The 17605-nt window shown below is 29.2% G+C and overlaps 1 protein-coding gene across 2 annotated transcripts in view; it reads right to left on the bottom strand.

Moving 5' to 3' along the window:
- The window catches only part of LOC142330533 (angiotensin-converting enzyme-like), an 80249-nt gene extending 63543 nt beyond the window's left edge, over nt 1-16706 (bottom strand). For both annotated transcript variants that reach the window (XM_075375868.1, XM_075375869.1), the window contains exon 1: nt 16612-16706. The gene's annotated coding sequence lies outside the window, so the exon portion shown is untranslated. The remainder of the gene's footprint in view (nt 1-16611) is intronic.
- Between the last annotated feature and the right edge of the window lie 899 nt (nt 16707-17605).

Below are 17605 nucleotides of genomic sequence, written 5' to 3'. Positions count from 1 at the left end.
TCTTCTGTATATCACGTACAAGTTCCTCCTCGGAGGTAAGGGCGTCGACATCCTTAACCAACAGATGGACTCGCCGAACGCCCCTACTGGTCTCAACTTTGCCCATTATTTTCCGGCGTAACTGCTCAGTTGTGTCCCCAGTATCCTGAATTCTGATATGGAAGTCTTCACCCCGACCCCTTCTTGCTGAGAGAATACTCATCACGCCCGGCAAAACAGTGTCCTTCACTGAACGAAGGAGGCCCGCATATGTGTGACCCACCGCCTTTACCACCAGTGTCGCAGTTGGGGTCCTGCCGGTTTTGTTTTAATAAATAATATTAAGTTAATCTTCAGATACTGGCAGAAAACGATTTATGGAAAGGTCTTCTTAACTACCATTAATTATATATAAGCAGCAACTGCTGCTAGGTTGTCAGAAACCTGTTTCATTTGGGTGCCATTTATTTATTTCCATTACATGTGTGAAGAATCTATTAATGATTAATACTAATCTCTAATATTAAGATTAGAAGAAGGAAAACGCCATTTGTTACTTTGTTAAAAATAATATTGATAATCCTTAGACAAGCATGTCTATATTGAACGAATCACTTTTTGAAGTAGTTTTTGCCTATGGCCTAAGCAAACAATTTCAACCCTTTGCTACTGGGTTCAAAGACATGAGAACATTCCATAAGAATGTGTTCTAATGATAGTGGTTCTGTAACACTCTGTTTATATAAATAGTAAAAGTAGGACAAAAGTTGAAACAGCCTTCTATTTGTTAAAACGATGTAATATGATAATTAATGACTTTAATAGCACTCTTCCATGAATCACCAAAATGGGAATAATAGTGATGCACAACTTAATTAAAGTTTCAAACCTCTGCCCGCTATAAAAAAATTACTAGTTAAAGTTTCAGACCTCTGTCTGCTATAATGAGTATTATTAGTTTAAAGTTATTGCATAAGCAGAAAAGTTTGGTGAAAGAATTACATGAGAAAGTGATAACTGACCAAGATGTTAAATCTGGAGTATTTTAAACATTGTCCTCTTTTTTTTTTATTAAACATAAATCTTATTAGAGAGAGTATATTAAATATAATACAATGTTATTCTATGATTCAGCAGAATCCATGTATTAATTTATCGCGATTAAATATATTCAAATATTTAGATGAAATCAAATCATAAATACAAATAAAAACTCAAATGAAATAGAAAAGAAATCAATCAATTCTACAGAATTAATTTCAGCTGTATTATACATTTCTAATAGTAAATGTTGATTTAATAATAAACAAGATAGAATCCGTTATTTAAACATCAAATGAATGTAGCAGATCTGTAAGTAAACCAGTAGTTGCATCAAGCCTTGATGTCAAATCTTTAAATATACATTTTATTATCAAACGATGTTCTTAGTTCATCATCAACATTAGATGTTTTGACATCTTTGTTGTTGAATCAAGTGTATAGATTAATGCTTGACTTATGTAACATTAACTTGATAATGTTACATAAGTAATATAGATAATGTTACATAGATAATGTTAATAAGTAATGAATTAACTGCTTTAAATAATATTTATAGATTTATAATATTTTTTAATTTAAATTCATTGTATATATTTGTCATGAATAATTTGTCAATATTTTTTTATCAATTACTCCATTTTCTAATTTTTTTTTTAACTCTACGTTACATGACTGACATTCAAATGCATTAATACCATTAATAGTAGAAATAGCTATATTTAAATATCACTGCTGTTATTATTATGAATAGAATAGTTGCAATAAAAGTAGTATTTTTCTTAATAGAAGAAAACAAGGTTTCTATTGATATTTTTTCTGTTATATTTAAATGTTGTATTGTATATGTTAATTCAAATTCCTATCCTGTATTCTTAAATTTTGTTTTTTTATATTCCTCTCCTTTTATATTAGAAGATAATTAAGTATAAAAGAGGGTAATTAAGAAAGAAAAACTGCAGGACATTAACACTAATTAAAAGATGGTTCAGCTAAATTTAAGCTATCAATTCAGAAATAATATTTGAAACAATGTCCAAATAGTTTGCGGTAACAATCAAAATACGTACCTTGACCATACATTGTTGATATCAAATTTATTTTTTATGACAAATTTATTTATTTTTGATCCTCCGAGCCGAATCTGAAGGTTATGATATTCTTCAAATTACTAACTTATAAAATTATAAGTAACTTCAAATTACTATTTGCCAAATTATAAATCTTCAAACCATCAAATTTGGAGACCCGTTGCAGTATTTGAGTTTTAATTTAAAAAGTCTGTCTTATTTATGAAGACTGCAAATATACTTAATACTGTATATACACGTAATGTAAATATACATAATGCAAATAACAAAATGAAAGTTTATTATCAAGTTGCATGCAATAACTGGTATTATGCAATCAGAATTAATTGGAAATTTAGATAATAAACATATTAAGATTACTCTTACTACACCACATGTAATGTAATTACGTGCTTAAATTAAGCATATTATTATTGTTATTTTTCAGATTCAATTAAGTTTGTTTATTTCATTAGATTTCTTTATAGATGTTTCTCTTTCTTTATCGTGACTGAATCTATACAAATAACACGTGGTTGAGATTGTGGATTAGAAGTAACAGAATTGTTTAATAATTGATGGTTTTCTACGTTTATTAGCGTCCCTTTTACTAGAAGTGTAATCTTCATAAACAATAGCTAATGCTTCTGAAACCTTTTTTATATGGAATTCTATGACAGATAATCTTGTGTTATAAGACTAATATGTACAAATAAATGAAATAATTATATGTTATTATTTAAAACTAGAGGTTGAGTTTCAAATTTAACAGATTTTTGAAATATATCAGAATCTTCAGTCATTTTTTCTTCAGTAAATTGAGCAGCAGTTTTATAAACATTACTCATAAGGTCATCATGATTTTCTTCAATATATTATATGAAGATCCAGGTGATGTTAAATCTACCACACAGAATTCTCTACTCTTATCAATTTCCTGTAGACTATCAAACTTGTCCTATATGATAATGCTAATAATTCTTTTTCTTATCAATATATTTAAAAATCCTTTGTCATTATAATTATAAATTACAGCAACTAACATTATCTTTATAATCATTGTTATGTGATTTATACATTGTATTTTGTTTACCCATTTTGATAAATTGAATTTTATTACTGGTAATTATATTTAATTTCATAGCTTTGTAATCGTTATAGTGACATAAAATACTCATGTCATGACAATTATTCCTTGTCCATAATATACAAAGCCTTAAGTGAATAATATACATCAATAACAATATAAATACAATAAATCACGTAAAGTAACCAATAAATCACTTAAATCAAAACAATAGTATTTAAATATAAAATTAATTGAAACGATATTACTTTCAAGATGTGAAGATATATCCATTGTTGCGAATCCAGTTGTATAATATTTGTAACTTAATAATTCATTTTTTTTTGTATTAATCATGTTTCAAATATTGAAGGTTTGAAGAATTATAACTTGGTGAATATTTAGTTAGTAATTTGAAAAATATCATAAACTTCAGATCCGGCCCAAAGGAACAAAAATAATGTAGATAATCACAGCCTCGGTGCATACCTAAGTTATGTTAACTATCTTACATTAAAAATTGATGGTTATTCAAATGTTCATTAAATATGCATTTTATTCATTTAAACGCCACATCATCTTCATTGACTTTATTACATTTATTTTTTATATTTTCATATTAATTGAGGTTAGTTGAAATTATGTTAATATTACATGGTTTAGAAGTTTGTCTTACTAGACATGTGTATACTTCTAGATTAGTAGCAAAAGTAATAGTAAAAACATTTAAGTTAAATAGAATAATATGTAGCCGGCCTCCAAGGCGCGAGTTGTAGCTTACTTTGATCCGGAGGTCCCGGCTTCGAATCCCGGTCAGGTATGTCATTTTCACTAACTACAAAAATTGTCGACCGTCTCATCCTCTGAAGCAACACCTTAACGGTGGTCCCAGAGGTTAAAAAAAATGTATCTTTGTTTACACCAACCCGCTGGGTTGATCTAGTGGTAAACGCGTCTTCCCAAATCAGCTGATTTGGAAGTCGAGAGTTCCAGCGTTCAAAACCTAGTTATATACGGTTCAAAACCTAACTTTTATACGGATTTGAATACTAGATCGTGAATACCGGTGTTCTTTGGTGGTTGGGTTTCAATTAACCTCACATCTCAGGAAACTGAGACTGTACGAGACTACATTCATTTACATTCATACATATCATTCATTTACATTCATACATATCATTCATTTACATTCATACATATCATCCTCATTCATCCTCTGAAGTAATACTTGAACGGTAATTCCCGGAGGCTAAACAGGAAGGAAAAAAATTATCTTTGTTTAATGAATTAGTGAATAAGAGGAACGTGACAGTTGTTTATTTACATAAATTAAAAAGAAAATTAATCTTAACAACTATTAACAAGAATTAATTACGGGAAGGCCATGAATTCTATTTGTAATGAAACCTTAATCAGACGCAATTGGTAAAAAAAGTCCCTCAGCTTTAACTTAAAAGTAAATTCTGTTTTCGTTGTATTCTAAAAAAAAAAATTTATTTATGAAATATACCTGCACATTTCGAAATTATTTTGCTACTTTTTAAATCATTTAGAAATTATTAGACGTTTTTATTTTCTACAAATTTCAATTTAACGCTGAAGTCGGTATTTTAATTCGTAAAACATACGTATGAATCAAAAGAAGACTATTTTTATTAGACAGTTTAATAGATCTCAGTATTAAATTTATAGATAAAAAAATTTAATTATTCCGTGCATAATTACTTGCATAACAAAAGTACAATAAAATAATTACATTGTCGCTAGAGGAAACATTTATGTTTCCGCTAGCGACACAAATGTGATTATTTTAACGTGTATGTTTCTTTATTTTAGTATTGGAAGAAAATTATAAAATCTGTACTTTAAAACTACATTAAGAAAAAATATACATTTCTAAAAATCAGCGTTTTATTTTGTCACTAGCAGACCCGGCATTTATCCTATTGATTTGAGTGTATATATAGATTAAATAAAACAATTGAAAGTTTGATAAAACATTAACAAAATGAACATTACGGAACTTCACAAAATTTAACCTTTCCCTTTTCCACCCTTTCCCGTTTTCCTATTCCCCATTCACCATTTTAATTTTTACCATATTTCCTCTCCTTTTCCCACTTCCCCCTTTTCCTTTCAACCATTTCCACACATTTCCCCCTTTCATTCCCCCATTTATCTTTCCTTTGTCTCCCTTTTCTTTTTTCCATTTTCCCTTCTTCCCTTTTACTTTTTTCCCTCTTTCCCTTTTTTCGATTTTTCTCTTTTTCCCTTTTCCCCCGCGCGTAAATCTGTCCAGTAGGTTTTTAGTCTATAGTGGACAAACATATCGGAAACATTGAAATAGAATCGTAAAATATTTAGTATAACGTGTTGCTTTTACGTCCAACAAATAGCGCTTTTTTTAAAAAAGCATGTTTTTACTTAGGTAAAACATTTACTTGAGGTGTGTAATCTTAGGTAATAAATAGTAGGTATATAAAAACATGCGGGTATTCGAATCCAACGTTGTCAAAATTTCAAAGCAATCGGTGAAGAACTTTTGAAGATTTAAGATTTTGAACAAACGAACATTTACATTTTTATTTATATAGACTGTAATTTTTTTTTAACAAATCTTCAAGTTTAGTGGTAATAATACATAAAAAGTGGATTAGAAGTTGAAATATTTATAAGATGCATTATAAAGATTTCTTTACTGAGTTAAGGCAATACGCAGTTTTAAAAAAGAAAGGCGTAGAAAAAAGAAAAAGAAATATTTTTGTATATTTTGTCTCAGTTAAATTACAAAATTAAAAATAAAGTAAACACAGTCCCCTGATAAATTGAAGCAATGTATAAAATGACGCATTGTTTCAATACAGAAAAAGTTGCTTTATTTTATCTACTCTAGGCTTTTTTAGAGCTACCACGAAGAATCACTTTAAAATATGTTTGGGTCACAGGATGGCGCTTCAGCACCCATTGCAAACGACTCAGTGGCAGTCTTCAATGCACGTTTCTTGGATACATCATCACACGTTTTTGCAATGTTCCGTGGCCTCCAAGATCTCCCGACTTACCAGTCTGTGACTATTTTCTGTGGAGGTATCTCAAAAACAGCGTCTACAACCACAAACCTCGCAATTCGGATGAATTTAAAGAATGCCATACATAATTCAAAAAATTACAACCATTTCTCAATTGGTGTTCGCCCATGTGATGAAGGATTTCCAGAAAAGACTTGAGAACTGCATTAAAATTGATGGACGTCAACTCGGGGACATTATTTTTCATAAATAAGGTGACCATAATTACATTCAAGTGACATGTATTGAGCTTTAATTTCGTGTTAATAAACATAATTTAATTTCAAAATTAACAAAGTATTGCTTATTTAAAAACCATCCGTCTCCCGTGTGTCATCCTATAGTACATTTTTTGGGTCGATGTCAGTTAGCAAATGTTCGGATTCCTGAAGATGTTGAATATATAAGAAAATCAGTTCTAGAGATCTATTTTAAAGAATAAAAGACTACATTCACTACCATTAAAATATGCAAAACATAAAGAATAGTGTGGGAAATTATGATCTTTCTTTTAAACCATACAAAATTCAAAACGTTTAGAAAACTTTACCAAATAATCCACAGAATCGCTCTTGACTTTTGTCAAAATTAAAGTGTTACATGGAAACCTTCCAGTTTTACGGAACTTAATTACATTAGACGAAGATTATTTCCATTTAAAAAAGGGAAATTAACAAACAAAACTGTACGGACTGGTCTTCCGAACAATCCTAATTTTGGGCACAAAGAACCGTTTTACTATGAAATGTTAGCTGTTTGGTATGGAGCGTCAATGTTTGGAATTATTAGTTCTTATTTCTTTGATATAAACAAAATAACGGTAAAACTTACAACTCAACGGTATATTGAAGCGCTAGAAAAGTTTTTGACCGTTTAATTTCGAATAAAACTTTAAAAAAACAACACTATAAACTTTAGTTCCAAAAATATGGTAAAAGATTACATACGACGAGGATATCTATGGACGTTTTACGAACAATTTCCTATTTATGGAAACATTAATTGCTAATAAATATCTTCTATTTAAGTGTGTGTCATTTTTGTTTGTAGTTATATAAAAGAAAAAGATAATAAAGAAAGAAAAACGACTAAAATCAATTAAATAATTGAAAAAGAACGTCGCTAAAGAAAGAAAAGCTGTGGATCATGCGCTTCATAATTTATTGTTTTAATTAAAGAATTAAAACAAAGAATTTATTACTAATTAAACAACTGCTTTGTTTTATAAATAAAAAATAATGTAAATAAAATTAATTGTATAATATTTTTTTTTTTTTATAATTTCCTTATATAATTTGATATTAGGAATTCGAAACTGGCATATACTCGTAATCCACTCCGTACTAACTATTCAAAGTAAGGTACTGAAAAATAGAAAATGTGTAATACATATTAGTTCATTAACAGTAGTATGATAATTTTTTCCTAATTACATTATTTTTTATTTTTCAGCAAAACAAAAGTTCAATAATGTAATATTTAAAAATTTAAATGGAAATAGGAAATGAGATAATTTTTAATTAATCAAAACACTTAAGATTAATAAACTTTCTGTAATTAAATAACAATTAAAGATTTAACTGTACATAAATCAGAGTAATAAATAAACTAATACATACTTATATTCAATCAATATTGATCTAAAGCTCATTTTCTTAAGTAGCAAACAATGAAAGTACAGTTAAACATAAAGCACCAAGAATAATGAGACACTTGAGTTAACATTCATAAAAAATTAATGTACTTTAATTGTTAAGCTGGAATTTCAACTCCAGAAAGAGAGACATCGAGAGAGTGTGATTTTTAGACAGTCAATAATCCTTTCTTTTCAATAATGTTTTCTTTTTTACATTAAAAACGCCATCAAATGTAAATAGAAAAAGAACAAAGTGATGAAATTAATTGCACAGCGTAGCTAACCAAATACAATATACCACTACTGTATAATAGAAACGATTAAAATGAAAATAAATTAAGTTTGAAAGGCAAAAAAGGAGAAAGCACATATTTCGTTAGAGGCAACCGATACCGTGAAAGTATTATTAAGCACAGTGATCAAGTGGTATAAAATTATTTATAGTATAATAAATGTTCGACATAAAAAAAAAATTATACAGAATTTAAATCATTTTTAAGATAATTTTAAGTTAAAATACAAAAATAAAAATTAAAACAAAAGTTATATTTAAAAATAAAAACTATTTATCGGTAACATTAATATACCTGGCAATTAAAACGTAAAACTACAATTAATTAATTAGATTTAAATTATATTTTACGATAATTTAACATAAGCATTATTATGATAATTAAACACAGGTTACTAGTTGTTTTTAATATCCGCAAACGTACTGTATTGACACTAAAAAACTGTTATATTCATTTTATTTTACCCTCTAGTGATAAAAGGATAACGCTGAAATTATCGAGACTCAAAAAAATTATGAAAATGTATTCATATTTCTTGACAATAATGAATTTTTCTCTAAGTAAAAATAAATAAATTTTGATGGTATTACTTCAGAAACGGGAAGAATAGAACCACAACTGGAAGCTGAGGATGATTGAAACGAAAGAGGATACCGATGTAGGAGCACTTGATGCATTTAAATTTTCTATGTTTAACGTTCTAAAGTTTTTAGATTCCCGTATTGTATTAATAACCTGTACACAAACTCGGTTATATAACGGGTGATATTTAAGAATGGAAACACCTTTATACTCCATATGTGAGAAGTATTTACAGGAAGAGGTTCTACATAGTTAAAAAAATCTGCATTATGGTAGGTTTTAATTTTTTTTCACTATCTGGGATCCGGCATATTGAATTAAAACTTAATTTTTTTTTAAATAGAAAGGTGGACGTATGACACATGATTTTGATTTAAAATTTTACAAGAAAAACAATGGTGAAATCCGTTTTTCTGTTACTGCCTTCATTATCTAGTTATAAGCATTCAAAATTGCAATAACGGAAAAATCGCGTTAATAATAAAACAAGGTAAAACGCGCTGAAATTAACAATTTTATTTCATTTTACATTCATAATGCATGTAATAATAAACTTTAAACAGTTCCTTACACTAGAAATAAACAAATACTGTTATCTTATCGGACGGTAACTTTTTTCTTTGTTCCTCCTTCCTGGGGCCGGACCTAGTTTAATTTGAACACAGCCCCAAGGGAGAATCAGGAGAATTATTCATCCTGCACTTTCTCCACTATTTTTGTACGAGTGATCTTGACTAACGACATGAACATCGCGTGCCACGTCCGTTCGGTCTGCAGCATAGTCTTTACGATGTTACCTAGGCAAGCCGAATTCTCTCAAGCATGTTTTTCTACGCTACAGGAACCGATCGCATACGAACTCCACGTGGTGTCCTCCTTCCCCAATAGTCATATTCCGCAGAGGGTTTTAACCTACGCACGCACAGGGGTAAACAACTGTACCCAATAAGGATCTGGATAACTCGCGATCCAGTTCCCGGTGTTTGCGATCCATCCCAACCCCCGTAGGGTAAGACACCCGTCTTGTGACGATTCCGGTCGACATTTCCCCCCCCCCCCCTTAGTCCTGATGGGCTTCAACAGAGGTCGTATTTTGACCCTCTAACTGATTACATCTCATAGTAATTAGCCAGGCTTCGTTGGGATGCCACCGATGTAAATGCCTCGATAGACATTTACAGTGAATTTTGACTCAACCTTCGCCTCCGCTGTAGGCTTCTTTCGGACACTTTTTGACTGTCCTACTTCGTTGCCCTCTAAACTGGCTAACCGAGATCGTGGAAGCACGAACCCCGCGCCTAGTTCTGCATTTTTAAGTAAGCTATTAGTGAATAAATGTCTCATAATATTCGAGGCAAATTCAGTAAAGATACCCCAAGAAAATGTTCGCAACAACGGAATTTATACCTAGTTTCCTTAGTGAAACTCAACTTTATAGTTTAACCCTTAGTTTAATTACAATTACGGACTCCGGTCTGGTCTACAAGGAAAAGGAGGACAGACATCCTACTCCCACTAAGCTCCATCGCAGATTCCAGCGTGACATTTACTTCATCACATAAAACTACCATCGTTGAGATGGTACTACACCTCACAGCTGCATGGGAAACCATACCCTCGGCAGTGCAGTCACCATCCCGCCAACAGCAAGTATGCTTTTAATCGCCATAACAATTTTTCCACGCCTACCTCCGGTCAATCATGAGTCAAAACCTTGCTCTTCAATCTCTCACATACGCCCAGGAATAGGAAGGCCCTCCTTCTTATAGATATAACGTCCTAGCTACCTTTCGTAGCTAGGATGTCAATTTGTTTCATGTCAGTATTTGCGGTTCAGCCATCTCTACAAATGCGTAATCATTTTACAGTTGCACCTATTCTTTGTCGGCTGATCTCATAAACAGTAACTTACAATTCTCCAGCCGCGTCCCCTTACTTAAACTGATTTCCGTTTTGCATGTAGTTCTACTGCATCGCCAACGATCGGTCTGTGGACTTAACAACATAACTATTTGATCTATTTGATGACTGTTAAGACACATCGTTTTCCGATGTAGAATTCCGCATATTAATAATACCGTACTCTATTCTGTTTCGAGTTAACTTTTCAAACAAAAACATTGTACTTCTACCGCACCTCTATAACAAATAAATGCGAATAAATAATGTTATGTTTCAGTTACTGTATTACAAAAGTAATTAATCAGAAATGATATGATGCAACTGATTGTTTCTTACCTCATTGTTGTCTTAGTGTTACTTATCTTATTATTGTTTTTTTAATAATGCAAATTTAATACGAAGGATAACATTTTAATATTCCGATAACAGAAGAAAATTTGTTTGAAAAAGAAAGAGATGAAAGAAAACGAATGAAAAATTGGTTTGAAATAATATAATCTGATCATAAAAGTATGATAAAATAAAACTTAGAAATAGTTATAGAAGAAGTATGCCAATACGATCCAGAAAAAAATAAACGTGGAAATTTCAAACATTGTGGAATAAATAACAGTAGTTTAATAATAATGTGATGTTTTAAGTACACTTTAAATCAATCCAGTTAAATTTAAAGTGAATAACAACAAGCAAAGTTAACGGAAAGTAATAGTACTAAAGTAATCTCAACTTATCCGTAAGCTGTCTCTGTTCCAGTAATCTCTGTTACTTTGTTATAATTACACCACTATTATGTTTAATTACTAACTACTTAAACATAATTAAATAATTAAACAGGTTCAAAAAAAATTATATTACTTAATCACCAGTTATCAACGAAAAGTCTAGTAAGACTTTCCCGAGCCATTTTGAGGTCTTACACTGAATTTATAAAATTAATATTTATATATTTTATGAATTTTAGTAAACCTTACATTAATGTGTTTGAACCAACCTGATGGCTTACACTATTATTGCGTAATGATTACAAAAATTTAATTTTTGCGGCCATTATAATGTGAATCCGACAGCCGATCGCGACAATTGATGTATTTTTGTAATTCTTCAACGAAGCTTAATTCGAATCCAAAATAAAAGGTATTCATACAAACATCTTGAATTCAATAACGAACTGTTCATTCGTTGAAAATAATAATAAAAAGTTGATTTTTGTACGTAGACTTATTTGATTTGTTTGGTTGATTCTTGCCAATTTGAAAGTGATCTAATAGCCAGTGAAAGCAAACGTTCTTGATTTACATTACTATTTGTTTAACTGGGCTCTGTTAAACAGTACTTTTTTTAGTATTTTGCTCTAGGCTTGGTTTCGACCTGAGAATGTACAAGACCACACTTCATTCACATTCGTACATATCATCCTCTAAGTAATACCTTACGGTGGTTCCGGAGGCTAAACATAAAAGAGGCTTGGTATATACACAAGAAAACTGTTCTAGGTGTGCGCACTACAACAACGTTCACAACCCAGTTGGCTATCTATATTATATCTGGTAGAAATACGGTAAAAAATATCTGTTTTAGGAAAAAAATAATGTAAGAGATACATTTTTTAAAAATTCTGGTAGATAGAGGTGGGTATAATAAATGTGAAAGAAATTTTACAAATGTTATAATTAACTGTCAATTTAACATCTATCAAGATATAATAAAAGACGATATCTACAATCTGTGCTTACACCCCCTGGCCCTAATTAACACATTGTGACACCTAAATTTAGCTAGGACGGTTTTAAATAAAAGAAACCATTTATACATAGGCAGTAAATATTCCATATGTACTACGAAACATACCACTAATTAATACAAGTTGCGTAAAAATTTAATGATAAAGAAAAACTTTTATATTATTTTAACAATGTCTTAGAAGGTCGCGGGTTCAAATCCCGGTCAGGCGTGACATTTTTTACGTACTAGAAAAATATCATTCTACATTCCTATGCACTTCATTTAAAAATAATACTTCGAAATTTTTATCTTTTTGTTCAAATCTACATGTCTACGCGTATTATTTATTATTCATAAGCTTAATGAAGATACGTTGAATATAAAAATTAATTTAAAAAAAGAAATGTAAAATCAATATTAGCTCAAAATTGTATTTATTTATTTCATTTGTAAAAAAAATCTGATGTGGGCACCACATGATTTCCTAGTACATCTATTAAATTATTTACACACATTTGTAAAAGTACATCAAATTTTATTTCACAAATAACTTCTGATTTTTTTATTGTTACTACTGAATTATTATTTATTGTAATTTTTTTTTTACAATCACAGTCTAATAATTATTAATAAATCAATATATTTAAATTAAAAAAAAAAAAAATGTTAAAAAGAAGGACATGAAGTCTGATTCAAACCAATGTGCCTTCCCCTTGTAAGATCCAAATATTTCAGTAATTAAAATTTTGTTTGTGTATAAAATTGGAACCTTTGAAAATAGGTACCACTTCTGATATATCATTGAAAAGCTCTCAATGAGGGCTTATAATTACAGTTAAGAAAAAGTCAAAAATCCAAATGTTTAGCATTCTGGACTTTTTTGGACCATTTTTGGTCAAGTTGATTGCAATCAAAAGGGGAGGTGCACAACTAGATGTTAAATAGTCCTAAATCCAGAATTTTAACATCTTACGGCTAATCGTTTTTGAGTTATGCGAGATACATACATACGTACATACAGACATCACGCCGAAACTAATTAAAATGGATTCAGGGATGGTCAAAGTGAATATTTCCGTTGAAATTTAAAAAACCGAATTGTTCGCAATCACAATACTTCCATTACTTCGTACGAGGAAGTAAACAAACGATTTTTTCTTTTTACTTCTTTAAAAATTTCGGTTTTCAGGTTTCAACGGAAATAACCATTTTGACTAGTTTCAGCGTGACGTCTGTACGTACGTATGTGCGAATGTATCTCGCATATCTCAAAAACAATCAGCCGTAGGATGTTGAGATTTTGGATTTAGGACTGTTGTAGCATGTAGTTGTGCACCTTCCCTTTTGATTGCAATCAACTGAACCAAAAGTGTCCAAAAAAAGCCCAAAATCCTAAAAATTTGGATTTTGGACTTTCTCTTAACTGTAGTAATAATCTCTCATTGAGAGATTTATAACAATATATCATAACTGGTACTTATTCTCGTTGGTTCGAGAGTTATAGACAAATAAAATTTTAATTAATTAAATATTTGGATCTTACATGGGGAAGGTACAAATCGGTTCGAATAAGACTATCTTTTTAACTTTTTTTTTTAATTTAAATATATAGATTCATTAATAAGTAACACCTCATATTTAAAAAAATAATTACAATAAATAATAATTCAATAATAACAATAAAAACAATATGAAAAAATATCCGAAGTTATTAATGAAATAAAATTTTATATACTTTTCATTTTAAAAAAAATTGTGTCTGTGTGTGTGTGTGTGTATATATATATATATGTAATTTAATAGGCGAACAAGGAAGTCATATGGTATCCACATTAGATTTTTATCAGTACAAAATGCGAAGTACAACTCAATTTTTTAAAATTCCGACTCCATTTAGATTTTATTTTAAATTATGTCATCATATTAATATTTATGTATATTTAATTATTAAATTATCTGATTAATTTATTATTATTATTATTATTATTACATTTAGTAACTATTTATAGAGAGAAAGATTTATCTGAAATTCAGTTTTTACAACTGAATTTTATATCCAATTTTATGAGTATGTAAGAGTTTTTATCCTTCAGTTAAGAAATAAAAAATAGCATATACCATTTGCCTCAGTTTTTTCCCCAAATCGTCACATATACCCACACAGAAACACTTTTACACACACACACACACAATCTCGCGCGCGCGCGCGCGCGGAGTGTTTCTGGACGTATTCTTTGAATTTCAGAGACTGATTCAGAACACCAAAATGAGCAAAAAAGTTCATATCGATGTAAGTTCTATTTTGCTGAGAAATAAGTTTTTTTGTTGAAAATCACAAAATGGTGTTCAGAAGGAAAACAAAGCTAGACTATGTCGATATGAACTTTTTTACTCATTTTGTGTCCTGAATTAGTACCTTAAGTTCGGCGAATACGCGCCAGAACACTCTGTGTATCTATATGTATAAAATTACAGGTCGTGAGCGATCCAAACAACGCCCAGCAAAATCTACTTAAGTTAAATTGATGAAAATTTATATATGTTCTTCTTACGGTGTAAGTGCACACTAAGAAAAGATTTTTTTTGAAATTCCGCGATTAAACTGTTAAAATGGAGTAGCAATGAATTTAATTTTTATTTTTTATTTATTTTTATTTTTTTTTGTAATCTCTCACTAATAAGTGAAGATGTCAACTTAGTTTTTTGGTGTATGTAATCTTCATGTAAATACCCAAGAAACAATTTCTTTTTTTTCAAAGGTTGAATTTTGAAAAATCTAGATTTTTCAAAATTCAACCTTGAAAGGGATGAAGAGAGGTAAAATAAATTTTGATTGTAAATTTTCTTTATTTCCAAACATATACTAAACGAGCTATTCCCTAAATTTGGGCTTGTAAATACTCTTTAGATAAATATCTAAAATCTATTTTCAGATTTTTTTAAATTTCGATATTTTAATGGTGCGATGGTGTACGGCACAACGGCTCCACCAATACAGCCACTACCGCTGTTAACATATGTGCGACGCGACTGGCTGCACTTGCCTCCGGTTACTTGACTAAAATAAACAAAATAAAAAAACTGACGGGAAATGCAAGTTACCATATAACGCGGTCTTAGCCGGGACAGGGATGCTAATATATATATTATATGTATACTTCAGCAATTACGACCTACAGTTCTTATTTCTTGACTGTCATTCATCCGTTCTAGAGTAACAGGATTAAATATAGATAAATAACAAATTATCTTCTTTCTGAAGTTGCGTAAAAGGTATTTCTTGTAACTCTTCTTTTAAAAAAATACCAGAAATAATCGTTTACTAATAGAAGAAAAAAAAATTGTACAAAAACAGATTCAGATGATAAAGTAAGTATCTGTAACAATACTTTTTTGAATGTGTTTTCAAACGTGTACTTTGGACAGAAGCGAATTAACTGAGATTGCGATCTCGTTAGCGTTTTGAAAAGTTAGTTATTATTATTATTTTATAATTTATTAAAATTATTAAACATATTTTATAAGTTTGGATTATTTTTATCTTCGTTTTATTTCATTTGCGGTGTAATTCTTTTTTTAGTTTCCGCAATTATTCTAGACGACAAAATGCAGGAAATGTTAATCACTTTTATTTTTGTTTTTAATGGGTAATTTGCATACAGTATATGTAAAAATGAATAAGTAATTCTTTCTTAAGCTGTCTTCACCTGACTGTTTTTTTTTTTTTTAAATATATAATAAATTAAGTAATTTTTTTTTATAATTTAGGCCAACAAAATTTATTTTCTTTTTTTAATAAAGAAATTTTACAACTTAAGATAAAATTTCTGAATTTTAAACTAATATAGTATTTATATTTTTCGTTGTTTTGTACAGCGATCAGAAGCATGTTTATACAGAAAGTATGTTAACGTAGTGTAACTTTTAATATGGAATAGGTTATGTATCATTATTTTTTTTTCTTAAGCGATTAGCTTCTTACATATTTATGATTATTTTATGTGCTCAATATATATTTAAATAATAATTAATAAAAAAATAATAAAAAAGATAAATAATGAATTGTCTATTTATTTATTATATCATTAAGATGGAAAATTAATTATTTTATATAGCTATATCTTATCAATAAATATTTTGAATTTCATTAACTAATTTACAAATGATATGACGGATTAAGACTTTTGTCTAAGTCATTAAAAATAAAACAATATACTGCATTATTTAGAAAACATTTTTTTGTTTAACTCACCTATAACTGCGTTTTCTACATCAGTTCGTTGAAGACTACCAAAACAAACTTGTATTCATGTGTGCGCAATATAACAAAATAAAATTCCCTCTAAACTTAATAATTTCCCTTTTATAATCTAAATAACTTCCCTTAATCTGTAGTATTATTAAATTTAAAGATAAATGTAATTAATTAAATGCAAATTAAAAATAATATTGTATTAATTTTATTTTTAACCTGTTTTGTCAGATATATAATTATTGTTAACTTATGCTTATGTGTATCCCCTGTAATACTAAAAGAACTACATTTTCATTTAGAAAGTTTCAAATAAACTTTCATCGAGGGCCAGCCTTAGTAAAAAAAAACTTATTTGAAAAACGTAACTGACAGTAGTCGTTATTTTTGTTTTCAAAAGAAAATTTTTTTAAACTTATTAAATGGGCATAAAATTAATGAAATAGAATCAGGAATTTCAGGAAGAACCAACTCCAAATGTATAATTTTTGTCTATATATCAAAAAATTAATTTATTTATTTATTTTTATCTATTATTCAAAAAACGTCTCAGAAGTACATTTCTAATATTTTCCGAAAATAAATTGTTGCAAAACTTTATATTACTGGTGTCAAAAAAATATTTTTTTTAGATTAAATTGCTAATAAACAAATAAACATTTTTAGAGATCTGATTCAGAAAAAATTAATGCAATGATGTCAATAGAGAACAAATAAAATTTTGTTAAATGCGACTTCAAAATTAAACAGACCAAAATTGGATGTTTCTTTTGGTTGGATAAAAGGCCAACCGAAATTACTACAATAACAAATGTTATCATAACATTTAAGTATAAATCTACAGATTTTTTTTTTATGAAGGATCAGAGATGATTCTCCTGCATAAACAAGTAAAGATTTCGGCAAAAATAAATTCAGCACTGAGTGAAACATCTGTGATGGCCAGAACGCCTCGTTACAATCACGTCTATAATTTCTTCAATTTCAAACAGTT

Source organism: Lycorma delicatula, chromosome 9 (genome assembly GCF_047948215.1).
Source record: "Lycorma delicatula isolate Av1 chromosome 9, ASM4794821v1, whole genome shotgun sequence".
NCBI classification, from domain to species: Eukaryota; Metazoa; Arthropoda; class Insecta; order Hemiptera; family Fulgoridae; genus Lycorma; species Lycorma delicatula.
Note: the sequence above shows the minus strand (reverse complement) of the source record. Positions and strands in the feature narration are given on the sequence as shown.